Consider the following 27349-nt stretch of genomic DNA (forward strand, 5'->3'; position numbering starts at 1 on the left):
AAACAAATATAGGAGCGGTGAACTAAATATACCCACTTTTGTCCTCCCTCCCAAAAAAGGATGCAAATGCAATATGCTCTGGCTTTCAACTCACGGACTATCCACCTTCAGGGTTAAATGACATAGCTTTGAGGGCTGGATCTTCATCACCTTTGCCTTAGACAAAGGAGAGACTCTTATGAAAATCCTTCAGCAAAGCCTTCAGAATCAAACCTTTCCTTCCACCTCCCTCCAGCCCCTGCCAAAACAGAAATATTACATTGCTGATTTGTACACAAACACTTGACTAAGTTTGAAGTGAAAACACTATCAGTTATGATTCCAGCCTATTACGCAGCAAATTTTAGAAAATCCTATAGCTTAAAAACATACCATCAATGAAATAGTTACACTATTGTTTATACTAATAAAATCCCCTTTGCAGTTGGTTTAGGGCCTAATTCTGCTACCTAAGACATGCTGAGTGAGTTTATTCAAAACTTAAATGGACCTACATTCTAAGCAAGTATTCAGCAGAAAGCAGCAGCAAACCAGTTTTGTAAATTAAACTTCATTACATGATATCTTCTTTGCTTATACAGCAACCTGCCCCCGACTTATAAAAGTAAAGATGCCTAGTAATTGCAAAAACTTATTCTAAGCCACTGTCATCCAGTATGCACATATATTTAAGCTAGTAAGTAAAAATGTTCGCTTTTCTGCCTAATTACAATTACTCTTCACAGGCAGGTTTGACTCCCCCTGCTGACAGTTTTTTCAAATTAATAAAAAAAAGACTGTGATCAAAGCATATATAAATTATGTTAAATACAGTCTTTGTAATCTACCATATTTCTTTGAATTTAAGCCTGTTTAAAACCAAATGGATCTTCTAAAAGGTGTCCAATGTTTTCAATTCACATTTTTCTAAAAGCTCAATAAAGAGTAAATAAAATAATAGTGGATGCTTACACATGGTCAAAAGTTTAAAAAAACAACATGGGACATCACAAAGCAGATTGGTTCTCATTCCAGATGGATGATTTTTAAAAAAGCTGTTTAAAGACAAATTTAAAAATCTTTATCAGAAATGGTTTGTGAAGGGTGACAACAATTGCTGACACCAACTAAATGAATGCATCACGCTTCTCTCCCTCAAGCAAGAAGAAAATGAATTATTAAAGACAGAGCTCTGTACAAACAAAGACTGGTATACTAAAAAAAAAAAAAAAAAGGTATATTTCTAATAAGCTCAACAGAAGACAACATTGCCTATGAGATGTCAAGCAATAGGGAAAAAAAGGATTTGGAAAATGACCAGGAGACATATGTGCTGTTATATTTGTACTAAATTTCATTAGAGGAAGTAGAGTTTTTTCTTTCTTTGTATAAATATGGTATGCACCATTTATCTACTATGGACATTAACTTTATAAATCCTTAGTTGATGCATCCTTATTCAATATTTCTTTGTTTTTTTATGTTGAGGAAAAAAATTGGGGTTTGCCTTGAATTCAAGGGCATCTTAAAGAAAAGTAATCAAATTCCTTCAAATTTTATAAAAGAACCACCACCAAGCTATGTCAAGTTATTTAAAAACAACAGATTAAGTTACTCAGTGCCCTGTGAGGGCATCAGCATTCAGGCAGAATCAAAGAACAGCAAAACAGAAGCAAAAGGCAAAAAGCTTTAAACTAACAGCAGTATCTAGTGGCAAAGGAGATGTATGGCAGAACTAGTAAGTCATGTCTCATTACAGTACCAAAACCATAATAAATAGCACAGAATCATTAACAACAATGGTGCTATAAAACAATGTTTTTGAACATTTGGGAACACCTGCTTTAAGGCACTTGTTTCACTAAAGGCCACACACTGGAAGGGAACTGGAAGTAGTGAGACATGCATGCACCTCGGACATGTTAGCCAGGGTTGGTGGCTTAGTTTTGAAAATTCCATCTTTCCAGTGACGCATGTAAAACACAGTCCTACAGGATACAAAAGTTAACATTTCAGGCCAATGAAAAAACACAAATTTTATAAAATAGAAAAAACCCAAGCCTTCCCTCACACTCCCTTTCTCCAAGTACCACCCTTCCACTAGTACAAATTTTAAGGTATAGAAACAATACCTTTCTTCTACAAAATGCCTTAGCTACATACAATCGGAGCTTGTGGTCGAGGCGATTATCTTTTTTTAGACCAACTAGATTTCTGCAGAACAATTTCTACCCAGGAGAACTTCTACCATCTCTCTGATGCTTGATGAAGGGTCTTCTTTTCATCAGGCATCAGAGAGAAGATGGTAAAAGTTCTCCTGGGTAGAAATGAAAGTTTAACTGCATACATACACAAATAAAAATGTTTTCAGGATCAGGGCCCTCAACTTGCACCACCACTCTCAAATAATGTGGTTATACCGGATACCAAGAATAGTTGGGCGGTTATACTGAATACCAAGAACAGTTGAGCTGATTCAACACAAACGTGATATACAACCATCACCGGTGCATGCTTCTGTCCATTCCTTTTTGTAGTTTTGTTTTCAAGCAGTGGCAGGCAGAGGCAGAAAAACTTTAGTACAGTCCATCATCTTACAGTCTGCTTTCTGTGGGTTATTATGCACCACTTTTTTCTTTTTTTTTTTTTTTTTTGAAGTTTTGCTTTTTAAATATTTTACAACCATCTACTGCTATAGGAAAAGGTACTTCTGTGAAGTTCTGCAAGTTTTCTGTCCCACATACACATCTGAAGAAAGGTGTATTCAATGCAAAATAAGAAGTTAACCCAAAAAACTAACTCTTCTGAAGTCTGAGAATGCTGGTAATAATGCTGATTTATTTTCAATGCTATTAGAATACATACACTTGCACACATTTTATAACTATATTCATGTTTGCATGCTATTCATTAATTAAAAATACTAGTCTTCATCTCTCCTTCACACTGGCTAATTAAAGAGACTATATTTCACGTTATTGTGCAATGTTAAATATTCTAACATTAGCTTCTCCCCTCAAATAATATTATTTAATTACTATAACGCCAGACATACACCCAAAGTTGAAGTGGCCATTAACAGTACAGTGGGTAAAACTGCTAACTTTCAGCTGTTTATCCTAAAACCTTGTTGCTACATTCATAGAAAACCCCCAGAGGAATACTAAGCCAAGCCCGAGAAATAAGGTCAGTATGCTAAACAAAGATGAAGAACAAAAACGGCGAATCAAATTAGAAATGAAAAATATATTCTCTGACCAAAGGGAAGGGCTTGGAGGGGGGGGGGGGGAAAAAAAAAAGGTACTGGCTTAAAGTTCTCCTTTTTAAAAATATTTTTTTCCATCAGGTAATTTCTAGGTTCCTGGGGTTGGAAAAAAAAAATGTAAACTGAAAATTGCTCTACCTGACTGGTGCTTCTTAAATCTACTTTTCAGTTTGCCTCCTTGGGCACCTTTTTCAAACCGTAAAAGAAATAACAATCAACTGACCCCAAGACAATACAGTATATGATACGAGAGAAACCAAAACCTGTTTTAGGCTTTTTTTTTCCCTTTAAGTCTTTGCATGACTGACTGCCTGGGTGCCTCTCTACACATCTACACAGTAGCCTAGTAACACTGTGCAGTAGCATGCCAGGAAAAGCCCATGCAAATATGCTACTGCACAGTTAGCATCTGCAAAAAATCCATGCACCGGTGCTACTGCACAGTAGCACCACTTACTGTACACTGATGTAGTACTTGGATAACCAAGTACTAAACTTAATGCACAGTAAGTATGGTACATGTAAATGTACTGACTGACTCATTCACTGCAAACAGGGTTTTGAAGAGATTCAACTTCAGCTGAAAACTAGGGATGACAAGCTAATTTTGAAGGTAAATAAAGATACCTGGCTCTTATAAATTGGGTAATATTTAGTAGTACCTACAGGGCATATTCAGGGCTTGAAGTCCCTATTATTGCAAAAATAAAAACCAATATACCCAATGAAAAGTTTGGTCCCAAGCAATTTAAGGATTGGCTTAAAATGGGCATCACTCTATGGGGGAGGTGGGTGGAATGGGAGTCCTTTAAGACTTTATCATCTTCACTGAAGTTTCTGGAAGGGAAAGATACTTGCACTTCCTCTATTTACTTCTAAGCATGTTGGAAACATGAATGTCATTAAGTCAAAGACAGAAGTGCATTGCTTTAATTATATTATTGACCACAATGGGATGAATGAGAATTTCCCCATGTCATTTTGCTGGAAAGTTTCTCAATAGGGCTTGCTAAGGGAAGGACTCATTTCTTCCAATGCCAAGGATTACAATTTAAGAGAATGCCTTTTTTGGTTTTCTTATATTTAACCTTTATATGTTTCTTTGGAATAATTTTCTAGCCCAGACGCATGTTTTGTACAGTATCTTAAAATTAATTCATTCTAAAAAAATTCTTTTTAGGACATTGTCACTGGCACCCCAATGCACAATATCCCCAACGAACAGCCAGCTTACATGAACGGTTTGCTTTCTGTGGATGAAAAAAAAAAAAACTGTCCAGAGTAATATGTTACCCCAGGCATTAATGTGTTTTTCCTTATGGGATAACAACTTACCCTAAGCCCATGTTAATGCACTGGGGTAAGTTGTTACCCCAATGCTATTTCTGTATAAAATGACAGGCCTAGACCCATTCGGTGACTTTGGGCAGATGCATCTGAAAGGTCAGCATTAATTCACACCTCATTCATGCCCACTTCAGGTATCCATAATAACTAATGAATGACCATCCTCTGCTCTGCTTTTGCAGAAGATGTGGTAAACCCTTCTGCTAACTACTTTGTTTGCAGGCTGGAAGGTCATCAAAATACCCTGCCCTCTGCCAACCCTCCCCCCCCCCCGCCCCCCAAAAAAACCCCACTTTATCATACCCAAATCCACCTCTGCTCTCTTTTCTCATGGCAAAACTCCACCTCACCTGCCCCTTTTACAGGCAGACAAGGTTCTTTGTGTGAATCTGATATCTTTTATTAGACCAACTTAAATAGTTGGAAAATAATTATTAAGCAAGCTTTCAGGTTCAAAAACCCTTCGTCAGGCTAAGAAAGTTTCAGCAGTTGGTGTATGCTCTTCCTGGATGGAACAAAAAAAGTAAAGAAGCCAGAGGCTGGTCTGGTATGCATACAAGACAAGACAAGTAGGTTTTTGAACCCAAAAGCTTGCTTAATAATTATTTTCCAACTATTTAAGTTGGTCTAATAAAAGATATCAGATTCACGCAAAGAACCTTGTCTGCCTATGTCCTTAGACAAACACGGCTACATCCCTGCCCCTTTTATAACATCCAAGCTAGTTTCCCCTGCCTTTGTTGGCAGTGAGGACAAGGAGCAAAGGGACAGCAGAGAAGAAATAGAACATCACACTACAATACAGTGTACACTATGGAGTCCCATTCAACGGTGAGGGCTTAACACCCCCATGCCGTTCTACCTGCTTTCAATAAGCCCCTACATGTGTGGTTTCCAAACAGCATCCACAAACATTTGGCTTGCCTACAAAGGGTGGATGCTGGTCTCTGGCATCTGTGCCCAGGAGGAGAGGGTGCTACCTGAGCTGCCAAAGGGCAGGGCAACATTCCTTCTATGACAGCATAGGTGGAAAGGCTTGTCTTTGATTGTTATTTATATGCGTTCAGCAGTAATCAATTCTTTCTTTCTTTCCTGCAGTCCAGGATAAGAAGGTAGCGCATATTCAGTGCTGAAGCCTGTCTTGTGCAGGTAACTGGGGATGATAGTGACACATCCACCGATGAAATCTTATCCCAAGGCAGTGAGGATGCTGACTTTGTTCAGAGCAAGACGACCATGTGTCTATGGAAGCTTCATCCAGCTCAGATGAGGACAACTTGGTGCCACAAGCAGAAGTGATGCCAACACTTCCAGGGGAGAGGGAAGAGGACCAGCCCAGGACCCCCATGGAAGACTGAGAAGAGCTACAGTAGGACGTGGAGCAGAAACGCTGCCACCACCCCCAAAAAAAATCTCACAGATGACACCTTTAGAGGATGAAAACGGCAGAGCGTGGGAAAAAATTCCATAGCTAATACATTAAATTGGAGAACAGCCAAGAACATAGCCCATGAAAGTGCTGGGCCAACAAGAGAAAGTAATAAAGACACAGTGGTTCCACCTGTTTCTCACAAGATATCCTGACTGCTTTCATAAGAAAAAAAACAGGAGGGGCAAAAAGAAGAATGAGGAGTGGAATGATTGCCATCCTGAATATAGAAAGGCAAGAAAAAGCTGGATGAAACTGAGCTGAAACCCTACATTGGCCTCCTGCTGAGTAGTCTATACAATGGTAGTCATGAGGAACTGGAGTTGTGGGAGCAATGCACCGGGCATCCTTGCTTCCATGCCACAGAGTTTAAAATGATTCTGCCAAATCACCAGCTACCTGAGATCTGACAACAAACTGACACATGAGGAAAGGAGAGCTGTGGACAAGCTTGCTGCCTTCAAAGCTATTTGGACAATTTGTGGAACAGATCAGGAAATGGTGTATTCCTGGAATACAGCTGATGGTTGATGAGCAGCTGATTGCATTCAGGGGCCGCTGCCCATTCAGACAGTATATGCCCAGCAAGCTGCCAAATACGGCTTGAAAATTTGGTGGTCCTATAATGCAGCAACATCATTCCCTTCTCTGGAGATATCTACCTAGGCAAGCAATCAGAAGCTCCATGCCAAGGTAATCTTTGTACCCAGGTCATTGAAAAACTGAGTCATCACTGGTATAAGACAGGAAGGAACATTGTGGGTGACAATTTCTCCACAAGTACTGACATGGCAGAAAGACTGCTACAGCAGGACTTGACCTATATGGGTATGATTCGGAAAAACAAGGCCACTATCCCAAACAAAATGCAAGGAAATCGAAGGGAAATTTTTTCATCCATTTTTGCTTTTGATGGAGACCTCACCCTGGTTTTCTATGTTCCAAGGAAATCCAAAGCTGTGCTGCTGCTGTCAAGCATGCACCATGACCTGTCAGTGGGTGGAGAGCAAAGAAAGCTGGACATCATTCATGACTACAATAAAAACAAGGGTGGGGTGGATAGATGGACTAAGTGGTCAATATGACCACCTGCCGATGGGGAAAAAAACAAAAAAACAAAACAAAACAAAAAACAAACAGGTGGCCAATGACACTATTTTTCAATGTGCTGGATGTGGCTGCCATTGCCAGCCTCATCATTTAGCTAGGCCACAATGCAAACTGGAAGCAAAGATCACATTTAAGACTATGCTTTTTTTTTTTTTTTTTTTTTGCAGGAGCTTGCAGAATAGTTGCTTGATGGACAAATAAAAAGAAGAACAATGGATACATGTAATCTAAGTCTGGTATGACTGCCCTAAATTACAAATTGCCACAACACACCTCAGTAGAACCTTCTGCAAGCATTAGTGGACATTGTGCTTTTTGTCCAAGAACAGATGACTGCAAAACCCAGAAATGCCACAAAGATCGTAAGCGATTTGCTTGTGTGCACTACAGTACATCACTGGTGCTTTGTGAGGAATGCAATATTTAGTTAAAACAGTTAGGAAATGTTTTCGGAAATAATTGTTAGTATGAAAACAGCGTGAACTGCAGACTTAAACTGTTCATTCATGTTTTGAAAATCTAAAAGCTAAAAGAAGTTTAGATTTTGTTCATAGTTCTAGTTAAATAATATTTTGGGTTCAAATCATCGTTAAGTACTCTTTCAAACAATCTGTATGTTTAATGAATAGTTTTTGGTACATTTATACTGTTGTCACTGGTTCCATTTTGTTCATGCAGATGGAGTAACAAGTTACCCCATGAGACCAACAATGTCAAACTGCAGGGTAACAAGCTACCCCATGAGAACAACAACTGTTACAGTTTCATGAGAATGGATGAGGGTTAAACAATCTATGGGGGAATACAGGGAGGGAAGGAGGGAGAAAAGGAAGCCCTCTGACAATGCTCATGATAACAAAGTGGTCCAATGCAACCCTGTAACCATTCCTCAAAACAGGAGTCTCATGAATGTGACTAGATGGATACACAGCAGTAAGAAAAAAAAAAAAAAATCAAAGATTTCTCACCAATTACTGCTACTCACTATGGATTAGAACAGAGCTGTCCAACTTCAAACCAGCCAGGGACCACACCCACATGGGCCGTGGCTCCCCCCAAACTGTCATGGGAGCACCCTCCTGCTATGCTTCACCAGCATCCTTCCCCATTGTATTATATCGTGCAGGTGCCTCCCATCTTACTCACAGGGAGTCCCAGGCTCCCCTGACCCCAGAGACTGCTTCACCAGGAGGGGCAAGAGCAGGAAGTGAAAGCCAGAGGAGAGAGGGGGAGTCCAACAACCCCAGCAGCACCAAGAGAACTGTTGGAAGAAATGACGCCTAGGCAGGAGCCTATGGGTTCCAAATTAACCCCTCAGCCCATGGGTCTGGACAGCCCTGAGTTGGAGCATGAGTCATTTATCATTCTACACAGATGCATAAACATGTATATACATGAACACATGCACACAAAGGAAAAACTTCCACACTGAAACATTTGATTTCATTCCTAGGACAGCTTTTTCAAACCACACAAACTTCCATGTAACCACTAGTAAGGTCAGAAGCAGTTTGGTGTCTGATACCAGGAATGATTTTTTTCTGATCTTTCCAGTCTTTCACTGCAGATGAACACAGTTGCACTGTGCTGTTACCTTCTTTACATAGGTGCTTCATAAAACACTCTTCAGTGGAAATGAAGTATTGGTTGCTGGCAACAAAATTTAAGAATAATCAGAACATTCTCCAACGTAGCGCAGGAAATCACTTATTTGATAAAATATTTAGTAAACAAAAAAAAAAAGTGTATTAACAGATGGAAATGAAGTACAAAAATATTCAGCATGTAAGGAGCTAAGAACCATTTTAAAAACATGTTATATGGAATTCTACTCAATATAACTTGGGGAAAAAAAGAGGCTGTTGTGTCCTAAAAACCATGGTGGGCAAACAAAAGTATTGAGTGTTTTGCAGATGTTAACTATGATTTGAAGTTAAACTAATCAAGACCACCTTTGGTTTAAAAGAAAGACAACAGTTTATCTGTGTCTAATAACCAATATCCTTAAACAGGACTGGCATGAAAATAAAGTGAGAAAGCCTATCTAAATTTACAGACTAAAGTTAAAGGGAGCTAGTTCACATATATTCACTTTACAATAAACAATTTGTTTTAAAAAATTATATACATTATTTTATCTGCCAAAACCTGCAATATAAACAAACACATGTGACCATGAAAAGGGTAACCACACCTGCACAGAAAGGGACTCCAAGTACCTTCTTCTGGGAAAAGAGGTTTCGTGAAAAGTGACTGCAGTAGACAACCTCAGCTTTACAAGATTAAAAAGGTAAATTATCTACCATAAGCATAATACAGAAATGAGCAATGTTTGGCAATAAGAGCAAAAGTACCTTTACCCATGAAATTGCCTCTTAGATCTCCCCTTTATTTTATAGCACTAACTAAATTCTGACCATACGTTTTCCTCTACAAATTTATGTTCACAAGCAAATAATTTTGAAAGAAATTATTTGACAACAAAATAGACATTGAACTGAAACATTTAAAACATTAATCAATCAACTTTTGGTATGTTATTAAAATGAAAAAAACCCCACTCCATTGACAACCATTTTCTCTTATAACTCAAACTTCTAATAAGATCTGTTTTCTGGTAATATTTTCTAATACATGACATTTGTAAAAAAAATAGTATGAAAAACCACTTTCTAGCTATTTTGAACTTTTAAAAATTACTAATTTTAATTTAACTATTAGTTTTTTTTAATCTTTGTGAATAGCTTGCATTTACTATAACGCATGTCATAGATTCAACACCAATATCCACGATCTGCTACACATCCAAGGTTTTGTCCAATCTCTGTCCTCTGGTAGATAGCATAGCTACACATTAGAAAAATTTCAAGCATGTGCTAAAGTATCACCTTTATTCAGGAAAAGAACACATACTAGCATTTCTTTAAGTACTCATCTTGCTTTAGCTGGGTCATGCATGGTTTATCTAGTTTCACAGATACACCTGTTTCAGACGTTCATAATTTCATATGCTCACATTACTTATCATTTATTTAGTTCTCAACTTCTCACTCTACTTTCACAATATCCTTTTCAGTAGTACAAGACATAACATTACTATTACAATGTTCTGTAAATATGTAAATTGTATTAAGTTCTTGGCACCAGAAGCCAAGATTTCCCAAAGCTAAGCCTGTTAATTTTCCCCTCCATTTCAGGCTAAGTACTAGAAAGCATGTCATTTATCAAAAAGCACAGTAAAGTCAGAGAACGACAAACAAGGCTTAATTAGTCTTTCCTCATTCCTTCTATGATTCCATGAAAGTACACAACTTTCCAACATAAAGAGACTATATTCCATGATGTTTTATAATTGTGCTCTCTGCCACCAAGCCACAAGAGCTGGACAATGTATTTTTATCTTGATAAAATTACTATTATATACATAAATGAGCTACTGATATGCTTCAGTTAATTGTAGAAGATGCTTTCTTCATTGTCTAACCAAGGAATTGAAACTTAAGCTGGTTAAAAATTACTATACAAACTACATGACAATAACATTTACCTGACAAGTTTCCTCTTATTTTAACCATGAAATTCAAGAAGTTCACTAAAAACTAGAGGTGCAATCAATATATCAGTCCACTATCAGATCGGCACTGGTATAAAAAAAATGACTGTATTGGAAATCAACCTGATGCACCTGATAAATTTAGCTGATAAACGCCCCATGCATGCATGCAGCTGCAGCACAGCACATAGGCAGCACAGAGCACAACAACCCATCATCTTGGAGAGCTGCATGCAGCTGGTAAGTTTGTTGTGGTGGAAGGGGAAGGGGGATGGGGAACAGAAGGAGTGCAGGGGGGCAGATCAAGGGCCCCCCACAGTGAGGGAGTAGGGGTGGAACTGCCCAGCCAGGGTGCACTCAAGACTGAGGCGCTGCTCATCTGGGGGTGCCTCCTGCTCCTGTGTGCACCCCAGGAGGATATGGGGGGGCATGTGCCCCCAGATCTGCATGGGGTGGGGCAGGCTGGGTCCAGTGCTGCATGGGGCCCTTCCCAGCAGGGGCTGGGCTGGGCTGGGCTGCACTCAGGGTAGGTGGCAGCAGCACTGGGGGGGGAGGAGGGTTAAGGGGACTACAGTGAATTTTGGGGTTGCTGCACACACACACCCCCCTGTAGCCCCCTCCCAACACTGCTGCCCCCTGCCGTGAGCACAGCCCAATCCAGCCCCCCCGCCAGGAAGAACCCAGCACAGCCCTAGCCCACAGTGGCAGCTGCCCCACTGCATGCAAATCTGGGGGCACACGCCCGACCCCTACGTCCTCCCAGGGCCTTGTGTCCCGCTTAACCCCAGCTGGGGTACAATCTTTTCATCTAAAAGATTATGGCCTCAAGAAGAAAAGAGCCTGCGCCAGCCCCAGCCTCACTCCCTCACTTCAGGGACCTTGATCTGCCCCTCTCCTCCCACCCCCCCTTTTCCTTCCACCACAACAGACTTACCAGCTGGACACTGCTCTTCAAGCTACCAGGCTGGTTTCAGAAATCAGACTGGTATTGGCCGATATGCCTCCTTAATCAATTATCAGTATTGGCCCCAAAAATCTCTAGCGGTGCACCCCTACTAAAAACACCTACCACAACAAAAATGTTCACTTAAACACTACTATACTTCATTCCAACAAAAAGTAAGCATCATTAAACTGAGCTGTTCTCTGGAAAACAAAGTCCCAAGATATCAAATTTTTATTTACTAACAATAGGCTTGCATGAACACTGTCCCTCTTTTCAGGATTTATATTCTCTACGAGTTATGTTCTACAATTTAAAACATAACATGACTAGTAGACTGAAAATAACAAAAGTTGAACTTACGGTTTCAAGTAAAGTTGCAATTTCTTAATTTATGATCACAAGAACAAATGTGTTTCATTATATATTTTAGAAACTTATTTGTTCAAATAATATCTACATGTGGTTAATGTATCCTTTTCTGGATTACGTTAAAAATTTGGATTACATTACACATTTAAGATCTTGCTTAAATATAACCTACCTTAACATTTGTACAGTATGACAGAAAATGTTCTTGGGATTCAACATCCATTACTTTTCTCTCCACCCCAAGGCTTTCTATTGGTGTAATACAATCTTCCCTATCACTCTGCAACAAAGTCCAACCACGCACTGTTCCTAAAGCCATGCATACATACACTCGCTGATGTCCATTTATTTAATAAATAAATGGAAACCATACCAACAACAAGTGGTCCAACCTTTTCTTCTAAAAAATTATGGCCTCAAGAAGAAAAGACCCCAGCTTGATTTAGAGAGGTCAGAGCAAGTTTGTAAGCAAGCAGTTAACACCATTTGTCTATTGTTAATTTCTGAGATTCTAAAGTGAAAATAAATAAGGAAACAGTAGGGGGGGGGGTTTAAAGTTACTTAGAATAAAAGTGATTTTAGGAAAGGAGGAGATCCTCTGCTACATTCCTTTCTCCACAGCATTGACAAAGCATTTCAATACCAGCAAAGATTAGTTCTTGAAGTACTATGTTGACATGCTTTTCTCCTGATTTTCCTGCTCCTTTGAGAAAATGGCTCCCGAAGCCTCTTATCGAAAAGTTAGAACAGACTGAAAACAGTCGATAAGGAATGGGGAAGTAAATTAAGACCTGACTGTAGAGTTAGACAGTTGGGAGGGAGGGGTGGGATAAGAGGGATAGAGGTGCAAAGAAGAGATGTGCCATCCAAACTCCTGGACTGGCTAAAGTGGGAAGGTGGAAATTACATTTAAAAAATGGGGGTTTTTAAATTGAATGGCTCAGAGGTGAGAGTGTCCCATGAAATTTTGCTAAGATTTAAGACACTAGAACAGCAGCTCTCAAGCTTTTTAGGCTAAAGGCATCTCTCAGAAAATGCCAGTTCCCAACTTATAGCTGTTTCTTGCCTATAGAAAAGTGATGGACCAAATCTTCTTACAAGGATCTCAGAAAGTTTTTGTCACTTTCAATTCCTATTTTAGATCTCTGGGTTTAGCTTGTGAACCATTTATAGGTGTTTGCACACCTAATATTGTATGGCATACTTTAAAGAATCGCAGGAAATCCCAGGGTGCTGTGGCAGCCCAGCTGAGAATCACTGAACTAGAACCATAGAGCAGGGTTTCTTGTAACAGTCCTTCAGTTTAGGCATCATAAGAAAGAGTGATCACCTACTCCGAACACATGATAAAATCTGATGCACAATATAAGCAGAAACTGATTGCTTTAACATATTTATTACATTTAATACATAAGCAAGAGACATTTATCTAGAAACAGCAGTCCAGCTGCAGGCTTCAGAGCACTGTAATGTTACATTACAAAATGCTGGCGTAAAATTAATAGTACATTTTCATTTACAAAAATAGTAACCAGAACATTAATTTTATTAAAGAGAAATATGAACAGTTATTTCAAGTTATTTTTAACGGTTTGTAAACAAGGTCATTTTTTAAAGCTTGGAAATATTTCAATTTTACAATGTCTTTAGAGAGACATTATGATTAAAACAGTTCTCAACAGCCTTTTTATAGTTGGTATGAAATATGAAAAGCATGCTAGATTACTTTATTGTGCTATGAATAGCAATCCAAGATCCCAGTTCTGGATAATACTCCTATTAAGAAAGGGTTTTTAAACAAGCGCCTAACTCGCAATAAAAAAGTTCTGCACATATTTAAATGCTTTCTTGAATGGAGCTCTCTTAATAACATTAAGAAATGCACATATTTTGGCGCTTCTCTCCTGAGATCAACAAGATTTAAGCTGGAGATTCCTACAATATGAATTTAAGTCTTGGCAGGGAATTAAGAAAGTCAAAGATGCCTATAATAAATAAGCTACTCAAGTGATATAATCCAATTTCAAGACACCACCACTGTAAAAAACACACACTTCCAATTTATACCATGCTGAATCTGCTGGTATGCCACTGCTACAGTTTGAAAAACAGAACTTTCTTTAAACCATGAAAGTTATTCTTACTGTTCTGCATTTTTTCACACTTAAGGCTCAATTTTCTAAAAAGTAGCAGATTAAGCATATTACTGAACACTACAGAAGAGATCAAGCAGAGTACTGGTTTGATATGTATTCATAGCATTAAAAAGACATTAAAAGTCATGTGACAGAACTGAATGAGAATGGCTCACTACATAAGTATGTATTTAAGCATCATCTGAACAATTATTTTTAGAATATTCTAAGATTGAAATACATTCCAACATAAATTACAACAGCCATGAAACAGTAACCCAGAGGCTATGTAAGAGATTAAGAGATTCAAGTATGCTGGTAAATTTAATACATATTTAGGCATTAGTTAAAACCAATGTTTCATGGTTAACTGACTTCAGAAATTATGTTGATCCAAACTAGTTTTAGCTGCTTCTGGTAGTTGCAATTACCAGGAAAACAAAAAAGTGCTCTTCATCTGTTCGTAAGGCTCCCCCTACAGATATCTCCAAAATACTTTGAAAAGTCTGAATTTAAACATATTGTTCTTCACAACCAATTTATTTCTATACTATATACTGTTTGGTTATATGCTTCAACGTTTAAGACAACATTTCTCAAAAGATCAAGCACTACAGTAAACTGATTTTGAATATAGGATTCCCTCCCAAGTTCAACAGGCACTTTAACTGTACAATGAATTGTTCTCAAAAACTGTTAAGAATAAGTCTCACTAAGTCATTTCTTTCTCCATATTTTTTGGAAATATATTTAGAAAAAGTTTACATTTAAGCTAAAGCAAAGCAGTTAAGACAGAGCCCACCTAGAGCCAAATGCTACATTTTTAATAAGATTTCAAAATGTGCCAAACTTCATCTGCTGGTGATCTGACATCTCAGGCACAAATCTTTTCTAAAAGCTTCAGGGAGCAGGCAGGGAAAGGTAATTATATCTTATTTTTCATAAGTTCTCTTTCCAAATATACTTTGCAATTACAGAAATAGAACTGGAAACGCAAGATGAATGTCTTGATGTTGTTTACGTCTGTGGAACAGTAGATACATGTACTCCTTGGAGCTCTCATGCAGAGGGCAACTAGGCCTAATTTCACACAGATAAAGATTCACTCATTACAGTAGAGCTGCAGGCTTGCACATTGATATACTCACTTAAATCCAACACACATCTCAAAGTCAGATCAAACCTAAACATTGTTCATAGAGAAGGACTCTGGAAAACCAAAATAAATTTCTAAATGAATACATATTTCCTAAAAAAAAAAAAAAAATTATCTGGACTTCTATTCCTAAGACGGTCAAATATTCTAGCTCTAAAGCCGTCTTACAGGATCGCATTTGTATAAGGGTGTCAAGAAAGACCAATATCCAAGAATAATCTCTTCTACCATTTTAGACCGCCTCTTCACTGAAGGCTCACAACCTAGACCAAAGGTTGAAATGATAAGGACTTAATTTGGGGAAAAATTGAGGAGGGAGGAGACCTCAGGATCCACCTGGGCAGCTACTAATGCAACATAGTTCCAAAGTAACCTCTGTGTATTCAATACTGGCAGCTGTACTAGCCCATACAACAACTACCAAGAGACACTCAGAATAATCTGTCTGCCTCAAGTGACAGAAGTGGAGGCAGGATCATCTCCCAATAAGCTACTATGGCATAATACGAAATGTGGAAGGTAGAGCAAAACTGAGCCAAGTACACTTTAAATTGCTGTCTGGGCCATAATGGTAGCTATCTGGATGGGTTAGCAGCATATTCCCTTCTATTAAAGGAAAGTCTTACCCTTAGGAATCCACTCATACAGGTAGTTAAAGCAGTAGGAATTACTAAACCCAGCAATATAAAGTTTAGCATGTCGTAAGTTTCCAACTAACCAATGTTTCTGTTCAGAGATGGTCACAGTCATTTTGGAGGCACAGAGGAAATACTGTAGGAGACCTGGCACTACAGAGCTCACCAAGGATATTAGGCATGGAGATGAGATGAAAATGTCCCCCTCAAGGAGTCAGCTTTCCAAAATACAGCAAAGTGGGTGGGGGAAAGAAATGTCTTCCCTATATTCACGGAAACAGAGGGGAAGGGGAGGAAACACCCTCACCCAAACAGAAGTCAGGAGCTCTTTTCCTTTTGGGTTAGAGGCGGGACACGAAGGAACAGGCAAATTCACGCTTCTTCATAGTGGATGGTAGGACAAGGAGTATCCCCTGGGTGGGCCCAACCTATGACACTAATGTCAGCTTTAAACAAACAAACAAACAAACCACTTAAGTGTTTGGCTCAAGGGAAAGAAGCAGCAAGTCGTGGAAGCAGATCCATCCCCAAAAGGAAACTATTTTGATTCTCCGACCTGGAGCTTCTGTTTTGAGATTCAGTCCTGATATTTCTTGGATTCTTTCTTCAGCCTTCCATGGTCTCTTCCCTTTACCTTTCAGGGCAGCTGGAAAAAGAATGAAGCAGTAGACTGAGGCATGGATGCCACATTTCCAGAACAAGAAGGCAGAAACACTTGAGATGAGGTAGTGCTAGAGTGAATACCTTCATAAGTACCTTTACCTTCTTACTTCCTGTTAGGTTGAGAGACACTTACAGATTCATTTTAGTATGACGGTAGCAAGAGGCAATGCTAGACATGCAGATTTTGATCTGGATTTGATGCAACAAAAGTGGCTGAACTTTCAAAATAATTTTAAAACCACCATAAGTTAACAATGTGGTTTTTTTCCTCTCCAGAAGGAGGTATTCAAGCTTGTTGCACGTCTACATATCTGAAAAGTTTCTAACATATTTAAAAAAAAATTTGTGAAACGGAACATTCAAAATTTCTCCTCCTGTTTTCTGACAAGCTCCAGTTACCAGCAATTTAAAATAGAGGTTTAGAGTAAAAGGCCTATTTAGCCACAATGGCAATGGAATAAACAGTTATCCCAACAGGTTCACGCAAAAATAAAGTAATTGGACATAAAAAGGTATCTGTACTTACCTTAAAAAAAGAAAAGAAAGAAAAATGTCCTTTATTTAAATGAGGTCCCTCCCCCTGCTCCCACTCCTCAACGGAAGAAATCCACAGATGCATTAGTAAAGGCCTCTTTGCAGAATCAGACCCGTCAATATTTGCCAAAAAGGTAATACCTTTCTGAAACACCTTCAATTAACTGGGATCCTTTTAATATCCACATGTAACGTGGCTGGAGAACACAAGAACACGTGCCTTTATTATTGCATCTGTTAAACCAGTTTTCTTTTCCGTGGTGAACTGGATCACTGGACCTTTACTAAACAAACGTGCACGACAGTTCTTATTCATCAGAACAGAATGATATGTAGGATCTAAACGGTGAGATTTTAAATGACTACTGTACAGATGAGCTATGAAGAATGAGGTGAGGTGCATTAATAGTTAAGCCTGCTTTTGTTCACAGAAGGTTTGTCCACCTGCAATATTCTATGGTTAAAACCAACATTGGCTGATGACCTTACATTTGGAGGCTGACATACCTATTTCCCTCTGATGCATATCCTACCAATGTTCTGCTTAATGTCCTCAGTAAGAGCATGCTCTGATGGCTGATAGGAATTACATTCTTTGCTTTATTTACTTTGAATATACTGTGTTGAATTCATCTTTGGGAACTGATTTGGGTATTTTCTTGCCTTTAAATAAAGAGCAGTAATAACTGACACTATCTTCAAAGCATACAATGTGTCATCTATGCATCCCAGATACGTTTGGCATCTCCAAGGTGAGCCAAGGAAATATTTCTGCTTTGAGAGACTGAGATGGCTTTGTGGAACATGCTCTGGGCTCTGTAGCAAGAACTCAAACTCAACTTAGAACAGGTCCCTCCTGTCAGAAATTCCATTAAGAGACAGAAGATGAGAAATTTTCTTCCCTAAGTATTGAAACAGGTAACAATTAAAAGGCATGAAAGGATTCATCTACTTCAAGATCTTTTAAAAATAAAAATTGCAGATTTAAGTTCCTTCTCCATTCAGTTCATCCTAGGAAATTGTGGTGAAATCTTTTCCATTTAATGTTTATTAAGTTGCTTAATAGTTTGCTTTGTTGCTTTCCTTTGATTGTTCACATATAAATATATTTTTAAGAGCATGATTTTCTGTGGATGATTCTGAAACCCTCTGGTAAAAATAACTTATTTGAATTTTCTTCTTACTTTTTTGGTTCAAGTGGGCAATTGCTTCACTTCCTCCCAGGAAGACAGCCGTCTGTTCTCATGCTTTTTATCTTTCCACAACAGTTTCTCAATTGCACACGTATGTCTTGAGAATTCTGAGGAATACAAAGAAGACACTTGTTTTGTTTTTTGGGTTTTTTCTTCTTACAGCAACCAAAATCTTTGATAGAACTGCTCCTCTAGTTGGGTTCCAATGAACAGATCTTTTTGAGCTAGAGATGGATAAATTCTTCTGCACCTTTTGGCAAGACAGCTTCTTATTCTCCTTGCTTCTGTTTACATTTTTTTTCAGATTTGGAGATGGAGGAAAAAATAGAATCTGATGTACCTGAATCCCCCTTGAGAAAAATCTTACAGGGATCCTGCTCTTTCCTTAGGATATGAACCTATACAGCAAGTGTTTTCTTGCCCCAATTTGATCATTTTTGTGAGGTTAATTTTGATTACTGGAATAGGGCTCCTGGGCTGGGTTGTATACGAATCTGAAAGATGATTCTCATGTATTCATTGCGCAGAGAGTTTGCAGTTTCACTTATGGTAGAGGGAGAAAATTCTAGTTGGGAACCAAGACAGCCAGGTTTAGAAAGTGGACTAATGGGATTAGCCATTACTAGTCTGGCGTATTGGCTGTGCTACATGCTGGTCATCTTTCTGCAACCGTGGCTCTGTTCAGAACCCAGCAAGAGAGGACATAGTGTAAACACTGTGGAATATCCTGTCTGAAAAATAAGCAAAAATCCACATTCATGTGTTTGATAAATAAAGGGCAGCATAAGCAGCAATACTTCCCTTTTCCTTTCTTTGTCTACCAGTTTGCCATGGTGACAACATAAATGTGCACACATACTATGACATCTTAGTGAAAGAATGTGCAACCAAAACCTGATACCATATTATATGCAGTTAAACTGTATTTTTGACAGTCCTCTTATTCAGATTAAGAATAAATTCTAGCTATTTCAGTTAATAAAAAATAATACTGATAACAGGCAAGAAAGAGGCACAAGCCAGCTGCAGACCCAGAAGTGAACAGGCTGGTTCTACAGAAGGAGAGATTTTTGCCCTGCTGTGATAGACAGATCTAGTTCTACTTCCAGGATTATTAGAGGCCAAAAACCCAACAGAGGATCTGTGGACCCACAAACAGCTGAAGCAAGCTGTTACTAAGTATGCAATAGGATAGCAAGAGTAAATACTAAAGAAATAAATTTGTTCTGAAAATTCACGCCAATATGACGCATACAGTAACTGTCAAAAATGTCAACAATGCACATTAAAATGATTGTTTCTCACAGAGTTCCACCTATAACTGACACTACTTTTGTGGAAATAAATGAATATTTTTCTTTTTTCTTTGAAGATAATATAGTTGCACAGTACAGCTAATAGGTAACTACTGGAAATGCTAACAGACTATTTTAAAGATTTTATAACACAACTATATAAAACTTGCTTAGGGCTAGACTTGGCATAAAATGTCTTGTGGTAGTGATTTACTTTCTTGCAAACTAAATCTGGTCTAACTCATATACACAGGGAATTAATGGCAGATGCTGCCTTTTTTTCCTAGGCAATTCATATATACAGACAGATACGTCTGTATGTGTATTTTTATATACATGCATAATATATAATACATATATGAACATATATAAAATAGATGTTCCTATATCTGCACTTATAATATATCTACATATAATCTGTATGTATTCAATATATGCACTCATGTATATATACACATAAAGATAATAAATATATATAAAATATAATATTGTCAAGAGTCTTAGCCAGGGCTCAGCAACCTATACCCCACTGGCTGAACTTGGCCCACAGAACCTGTGGACATGGGGTTTCAGAGGCATTTGGCTCTGAGCACTCTCCCCATGCCACCACAGTAAAGAGCACTAGCTGTGGGATGCTCCCCACACGCCACCACAGGAACAAGTGGCAGCAGTTGAATGCTAGCACCTGACCATTTCTGACTCAGGGTGAGTCAACCCAGCCTGTAGCTGGAAGATTGCTCACCCCGATCTAAACTCTTTATAGAATTCCATGTTCTGAGACTCCAATGTACAGCCTTATACAAGCAGAATCTGAACCCCTAAATGAACTGCTCCTACCACCTAAGTACTATTTGTATTCTCATCCCTTCATGCTTGTGGTTTCACTTTTGTTATTCTTGGAAGGCTCGAACAAGTTTGGGTAGTGGAATTTGAACAATGAGATTTGCAATGAGATCTGGAGTTGACTATGCTTGGCTGATTTAGATTCTTTGCGAGAGAAAATTTGAAAAGATAAGGGATAATATTTTTCAGAAATGCTTAAATGACATAGGTGCTCTCTTGTTTTCAAGACTTAACTTAGTCACTTTCGAGCTTTATCCCAGTTAGAAAAGTCATCCTCCTGTTCTTTAAAATGAAACCTCAGGTCTTAATAACCTAATAATAAACTTAATAACTGAGTTTGTGATCTTTATGCATCAAGTAGCCTGGTCTCAGGCATCTGTTCCAGACCTTCAAGTGTAATAAGAGGTCTGAATTGATCTGAAAAGTGACCAGGAGAATAAAACTATATGTGGAACAAGAGATTCTCAACATCATGTTTTCACCCAAGAGAAAAGATGCTGTATGCACAGTAAGTCAAATACAAAAGAGTTTGCATTTTTCCTCCTATTTCACACTGCAATGTAATTGTGGGCTTCATTGGCTCAGGTAGATAATAAAATTCGTTCCACATAACTCTACTAAAATTATACCTGGAAAACATTGTCATTGGTTTAGGACAGTTGCACTGTTACTGGAAAGGAGCCATTCAGACAGAAATTAAGGACCAACTTCATAAGCATTAACTAGAGCAACCAATACCTGAAAATATATTTAAAAACTAGGGAGTCCTTATCTAAGTCACGGCTGAAAAAATGTGACAATTTAAAAGTATATGAAGACTATAAAGATCAAGGAAAGCGGAGGAATCAGTGGGACAAAGAGGTTAAACAAGGAGGCATGGGATTAAGTTTAAAAGGATAATTTAGTTCCTCTCAAGGGAAATATTCTCATAATGAAATCCTACAGACTGTGAAAGAGACATCCCAGAGCAGAGCCCAACTACTATTAGGACTTGTAGTAGGGATAATGTCTTGTATTAGACCAACAAGATTTTTGCAAAAAATGTCTTTAATTGCAAGCTTTCAGGCACAAACACCCTTCATTAGGCACTGGAGAAGTGATTGTAAAATTTCTCCAGAGTAGAAATGAAAGCCCTTATTTCATAGGATTTCACAGAGGAGTCAACAGATGGCAAACTTCTCTGGGCAGTCCGTTCACAGCTGGTATGAAGCCTCTCACCACTATGTGAGGTTCTGTGATGAACACTACCCCTGCCCGCCCATGCATGCACGCACACATCCCCCCACGCCCCTACCCGCCCACGCGTGCACGCACACATCCCCCCCCCACGCGCGCGCACACACACACACACACACACACAGAGACCCTGCCTGAGTGTGTGGAATCTCTTGTTCCACATATGCACACAAACACCCATACCAGGGGGGCCCTGGGCTTCCCAGTCTCGACACACAGCCAGGAGACACATGGTATTGAAGCAGGGTGGGGGCTCAAAGCAGGGAAATGGCAGGGGGTGGGCAGGGCTGGGCTCTTGCCTCCTGCTGCCAGCTCCCCCTGGGTCCTACTGCCCTTGGCTCATATCATCTTTCACAGGCAGCCAGGAGCTCATAAATATTTTATAAATTTTTATGTGATCCTGTGGGCCAGATAGAATGGCCAGCCCATAGGCCGTATTTTGCCCACCCCTGCTCTAGAGCAGTGTGGCTACAACCTGGATACCCAACTACTATTAAGCATTTAAAATTATCTGGAAAAGAGTGCAAGAAATGTATTGTAGGGATAAATACAAGTTAACAAGGGATGAACTATATAACCAAGGAATCCACTCTCATTACTGCTCCAGAACTAGTGCTTAAATGCACATACTGCCCTCTGTTTTTCAAATAGTTAAGGCACCAGTGATTCTTCAGCTACTTTGCTGGTTGGTTTCCTCATATGAATTTAAGCAAAGGGGGAAGCAAAGCAAGCATTACCATGAATTGATTTAAAAAGATTAATATCAAACAGCCTGCCATTAAGAGAATCCAGCCAGCAGTACAGCCCGTCAGAACACCAGAAATGTCAAATTTCAAGTTTTTATAAAAGCCTTTGTTCTTATACATTTTGCTCTGAACAATCATTAAGCCCCCCCTTTCCAGCTCTGGTACTACCCACTGTGGAAAGCTGCTATCACAGTGATACAAACAATAATGGATTAAAACATTTGATTTAGATAGATGAAGGCCAATTCAGACCAATATGTTTTCTAATTCACAGATGACCTCCATCTCTGATTTGGTGAATTTACATAAAGCCAAGAAGCTCTTCTTGACCTACTGTACCAAGGACCTCTGAAGTTAAGACTTTATTTTTTTGTTGTTTTTGGTTTTAAATACAAGTCATATTACTGCACATTTAAGTTATGCTACTAACACCACTTTGAAGTCAAAACCACGCACATAAGAGGGGGAAAAAAATAATCTATGCTTCCATGCTATCTCTCATTATAACAAATAACATATTTCACAAAAGCTGTGCATAAAGTGTTGTAATGTTTTTATATTTTTGGCCTGTTTCATGGATACCAATTACTTCATATAATGGTTTTATAACAGCATCTTTAAAAATGTTTGTTCAAGTAGGTAAGCATATTTTAAACACTCTTTATAAGAATTCTAGAAGAGCAGAATTCCCTTGTTTCCATCAGCTTTTATATGCCAAGTATAGCATAGAACGAACTTTTATAGCCTAGTTAAAACACATTTTTAAAGTAAGATGAATAGATTTTAGTGGCTCTAATATGATTCCACTAAAAGGAAAGGCCTTCTCAATCATCAGGAAACTCTATACCTGAAAAAGAGTATTTGAACTGATGAGAAGACACCACTCTCTTTCAAACAAAATTCAGTTTTACTTTTTCTTCCCTTTCTCCCTCCATGCCTTCTTTCTCTTTTAAGGAGCTAATTTTTAGAGAAAGTTACAAGACTATAGTTAAGTATGTCACAGTATCCTGAATTTATTTCAAATCATTACCTAAAGCTTGCCATTCCCTTAAACTATCAGAGTATTCCACTTTTTTTTCAATATTCAGCATCAGGTTTGATCATTATTTAATTCAGTTATACCTGCAGTTAGCTTATGCACATTTATATCACATTTTTTAGTTTCCCACTCAATTCCTAGAATTCCCTCATATTTCCTACACTTCTCCAGCATCTTTCAACCAGTTTGAATTCTGCTCGTGTCAGTTTCCAGTTTCCTATACTACAGATGAGCAGTGTTAAGGATAAACACTCCAAGACTGCTTGACAACCACTCCAAAAGATGCTAGCCACATTTTTTTCAAACTGAATTTCACAGGTGACAAGTTTATAGACTTTTCTCCTTAAGTATTAGGATCTTGTCTTCTTTTCCACAACTTTCCTTTGATGTTTGTAATCTCTAGGGAACTCAAATACAGCAGAATGTAAAGAAAGTTTTGATCCCTTACATACAGTAATCCTATTCTCAGTAAGTGTGTATCCCTGCCATTAACGCTAAGTCAAGAGTAATACACATGCATTGAAAAGAAAAATATATTAAATAACTAGCACAAAAGCACGTAACTTAAAAAAAAATTTGAAAGTGCAGTTCTACTCTGAAAAAGACCCCAAAAGTAGGGTTGTAAGTGTCAGCATCAGTATCCATATGAAATGAAGTCAATTTTCAAATTAAAAGACAGTTACCTTATTTTTAGCCTTGCAAGAATCAAAGTGAATTATCTGCTACCTTCATGAGCAAATACAGGTTCTAAGACCACAACAGGCCCTCATATACACAAACTGGAATTTAATCTTACTGTATAACTGATGCTTCCATAAGTAATATTGGTAAAAAGAATGCTAAAAAGAATAAGAAATAGCAAACGCTTGATGTCTACCATGTGATGGCTATATACAATGAAATGAATGACTGAAGGCCCTGGCCTCTGCAAAGGCTTATCCACATTCTATGAATTCTGTGATCAGGACACCACAGGTTCTACAGAATAAAAGGCTACACGATTATGTAAGTACCTTTCAGAGTACAGTTGCACTGGAAAACTCTTATTTTATTCTGCCTTTCCCAGCATGTGTTAACAGCATATGAAATTTGGCCTGCCTAGTCCCAAGCTGTATTCAGCTGTTCTTAAAATAATTCTACAATTGTTTTGAATTAGCCATTTTTTTCTTTATAAAGTTCTTTGGTTTTGTTTTCTTCTTGAATATCCCTGCAAATCTACTTATAATTTTAGTGTCAGGAATGAAAACATCCATGTATAGTTCTCCTAGACCATACTGAGGTTCTCTTGTGAGAATTACTACTAGGAAAGGTTAAAATAAGTTGATTAAGGTTGGGGGCTATTCCCAACTTTTTTGTTCATTTGAAGTAAAACTGTTTTCTGTTCCTAGTTGTCCTAGATCTGTTCTCCATGCAAGTATTTCACCTACCTGCTTTGAACAGTGAGACCTCCCAGCTTTTGCACTAGACACAATTAACTTTGGTAATGCCTCTTCCCAGGCATACTAGTACAAAGTTAGACTCTGTCCTTCTGTATCTGTTAAAATATTAGCATGCGTTTTAGGATGCTTATAAAAATGTTGAAGGAATATAAAAGCAAAATAAATACAAATATGTACATGTGTCTATTCCTAGCCCATACTTTTTATTTTGGTATAAATACAAAATATTGGAAAGCAATAACATTTGCACCAAAATTTTAAAAGAGAAAGAAAAGAACTTACCCCACTGACTCATCTGTGCTGAAGAACGATTAACCATATCTTAGTTTGTCTCTCTCACAGGGCCCCCTCCATTTGAGTCAAGCCTTGACTGACAAAAATGAACATGGTCTAGGGCAGATAAGAGGAACTTCCCACTTGATGGAAAAAAAAAAAAGCATCCTTCCCCCAATCAAGCATGCAACCAATGAACTACCAGCCCTCTTGAATCACAAACACCCTTTATTTCTTAAGTATTGAACATTTCTCTGCATGATTACCACATATTACATGCACAGACTTTTTAACCGAATTTCTGAAAATTATTCTTCCCAGAAATCCTCCTTAGCATTTCAGATTACAATTATTCCTGCATTAAAAAAAGATTAAATGACAAGCCAATATTTCTTCGCAATACACATTTACACTTCTTTAGAGAAAATCCCCTGAAGATTCCAAAAATTAGCATTAGCTCCACCGCACTCCCAAGCCCTCACTGGGTTTATTATTTTAGAGACAGCTGAGAGCTAGAAGACTAGCAAATTTCTTTCCACTCCACTTTTACCCTTTCAGGTAAGAGTTTAAAATGAAATTGCAGTTTTCTTTTAATTGAGAGTCTTGCATTAAAATAAACAGATTTTAAGGAAAAAAAATATCCTACATCAAAACTAGGACCATATAAAACTTAAACTGGCAAGCAACATACAGCTAAGGTCTATATTTTCTACTTAATAGCTTCTTATCACTAAAATAAAAATGAAAGAAGCAAAAACAGTGCAGGAAACAGCATGGAAATCCCAGTCTAAGGATGAAGTTTAAACTGCCCTAGTTTAGCTTTCACTTACCAGCTGGATGGTAGCAAAAACTCAAGTAAATTACAAAGGCAGAAAAACCCTCCCCCCTTTTAATTTAGTATGAGTTCCTCTGTTCAAGCCCTGCACAGAGAGGATGTTAAATTCTGTCAACATGTATTTTTTCTTTTGAATTAAAAATATAAAAGGCCCTTTAGTATTTGTACTGCAGTGTTACTGACCACAAAAGAAGGAAAGCATAAAAGCCTAATGCATGTGACAATTTAAGCTCAAGAAATCTAGCTAACTTAAGGGAAATTGCATTACGGATACTTAATGAAACAAAACCAATCTCCAGCACATGTCCAAGGTTATGCTCCAAAGCTCTAAAGTCAAACCATGTTTTATATTATGTAAGATTTACTTGAGAATAATTCTGTAACTTTTCTTTTAAAAAAATGTTACTCTACCAAGTAGCTGGTTGCTCAAATAAAGTTGTGAGTGATTCTAAATTACTTAGCTATCTGCTTGAATTAAATCCCTTAAGTATTTTGCCAATTAAAACTATAGTTACATTTGTTTGCTAAGAATTCTATTTGCAATATGCACTTTATGTCTTTTATTCAATATATTTTCACTGTACCATTAAGCCAAGCACTTTTTCTTTATAAAGGGCAGGCAGCCTCATAGTTGCCATAGTCTCAAGTAGTAGATCCAACTATAAAATCCTACTTTTATTAGGAATCAAAATTAGGAAACTTAAGGGCTCCTTCTCCCTTATTTGGAGAATGTAAGGGAAGGGACTTCGTTCAGTTCTCTTAAAATAAAATGTTCAAGTACATACGCTACCTGTATGATGCAGCACGTAACTTAAGATTGGTGCTTTACTGGGCATTGCATACTTACAATAAGCTCTGTGGGAGCAAACCTGTACATCCAGATGCAATTCATCAAAAAAAATCTGTGGTATTCTGCTTGGTTGCACAGATCTGCCTACATGAATCCAGCAGCACAAAACTAGAGACTAATTTATGCATAAGTGAATGTGTATGATATATTACACACTCTCTCACACACGCGTGTGCGCGCGCACACACACACACACACACACACACCTGAAATGGTTGAAAACTGAAATGGGGAGAAGCAGCTTGGGAAATTCCAGCCCATCACACCTTTTTGAGGGGTGAAGAAGGAAGGGGAGACATAGCAACTACAGTGCTAAAGGGTACCAATAATCCTCATTTCAAATCTATTCAATACAAATAGAAGGTATACTATGAACTTTAAGTAGAATAATAATTTCAGCTTGCTATGAAACAAAATATATATTTTTCCTATCACTGGAATATTTCCTATCACTGGTATATTCTCTGCTAAGATGCAGC

At 38.1% G+C, this 27349-nt stretch overlaps 1 protein-coding gene across 5 annotated transcripts in view; it reads right to left on the reverse strand.

The window, feature by feature from the left end:
• Positions 1-27349, reverse strand: part of TSC22D1 (TSC22 domain family member 1) — a 127899-nt gene that overhangs the window by 67072 nt on the left and 33478 nt on the right. The window contains exons 3-4 of one of the 5 annotated variants that reach the window (XR_016438870.1): positions 25195-25277; positions 24901-25007 (exon numbers count right to left, since the gene is read on the reverse strand). The exons of 3 other annotated variants lie outside the window; for them this stretch is intronic. The gene's annotated coding sequence lies outside the window, so the exon portion shown is untranslated. Of the gene's footprint in view, positions 1-24900; positions 25008-25194; positions 25283-27349 lie in introns of all 5 variants that reach the window. One more of the 5 variants, XR_016438869.1, reaches the window with a different exon arrangement.

The sequence above is a fragment of the Crocodylus siamensis genome, chromosome 1 (genome assembly GCF_052110815.1).
Source record: "Crocodylus siamensis isolate JL-2025a chromosome 1, ASM5211081v1, whole genome shotgun sequence".
NCBI lineage: Eukaryota > Metazoa > Chordata > Crocodylia > Crocodylidae > Crocodylus > Crocodylus siamensis.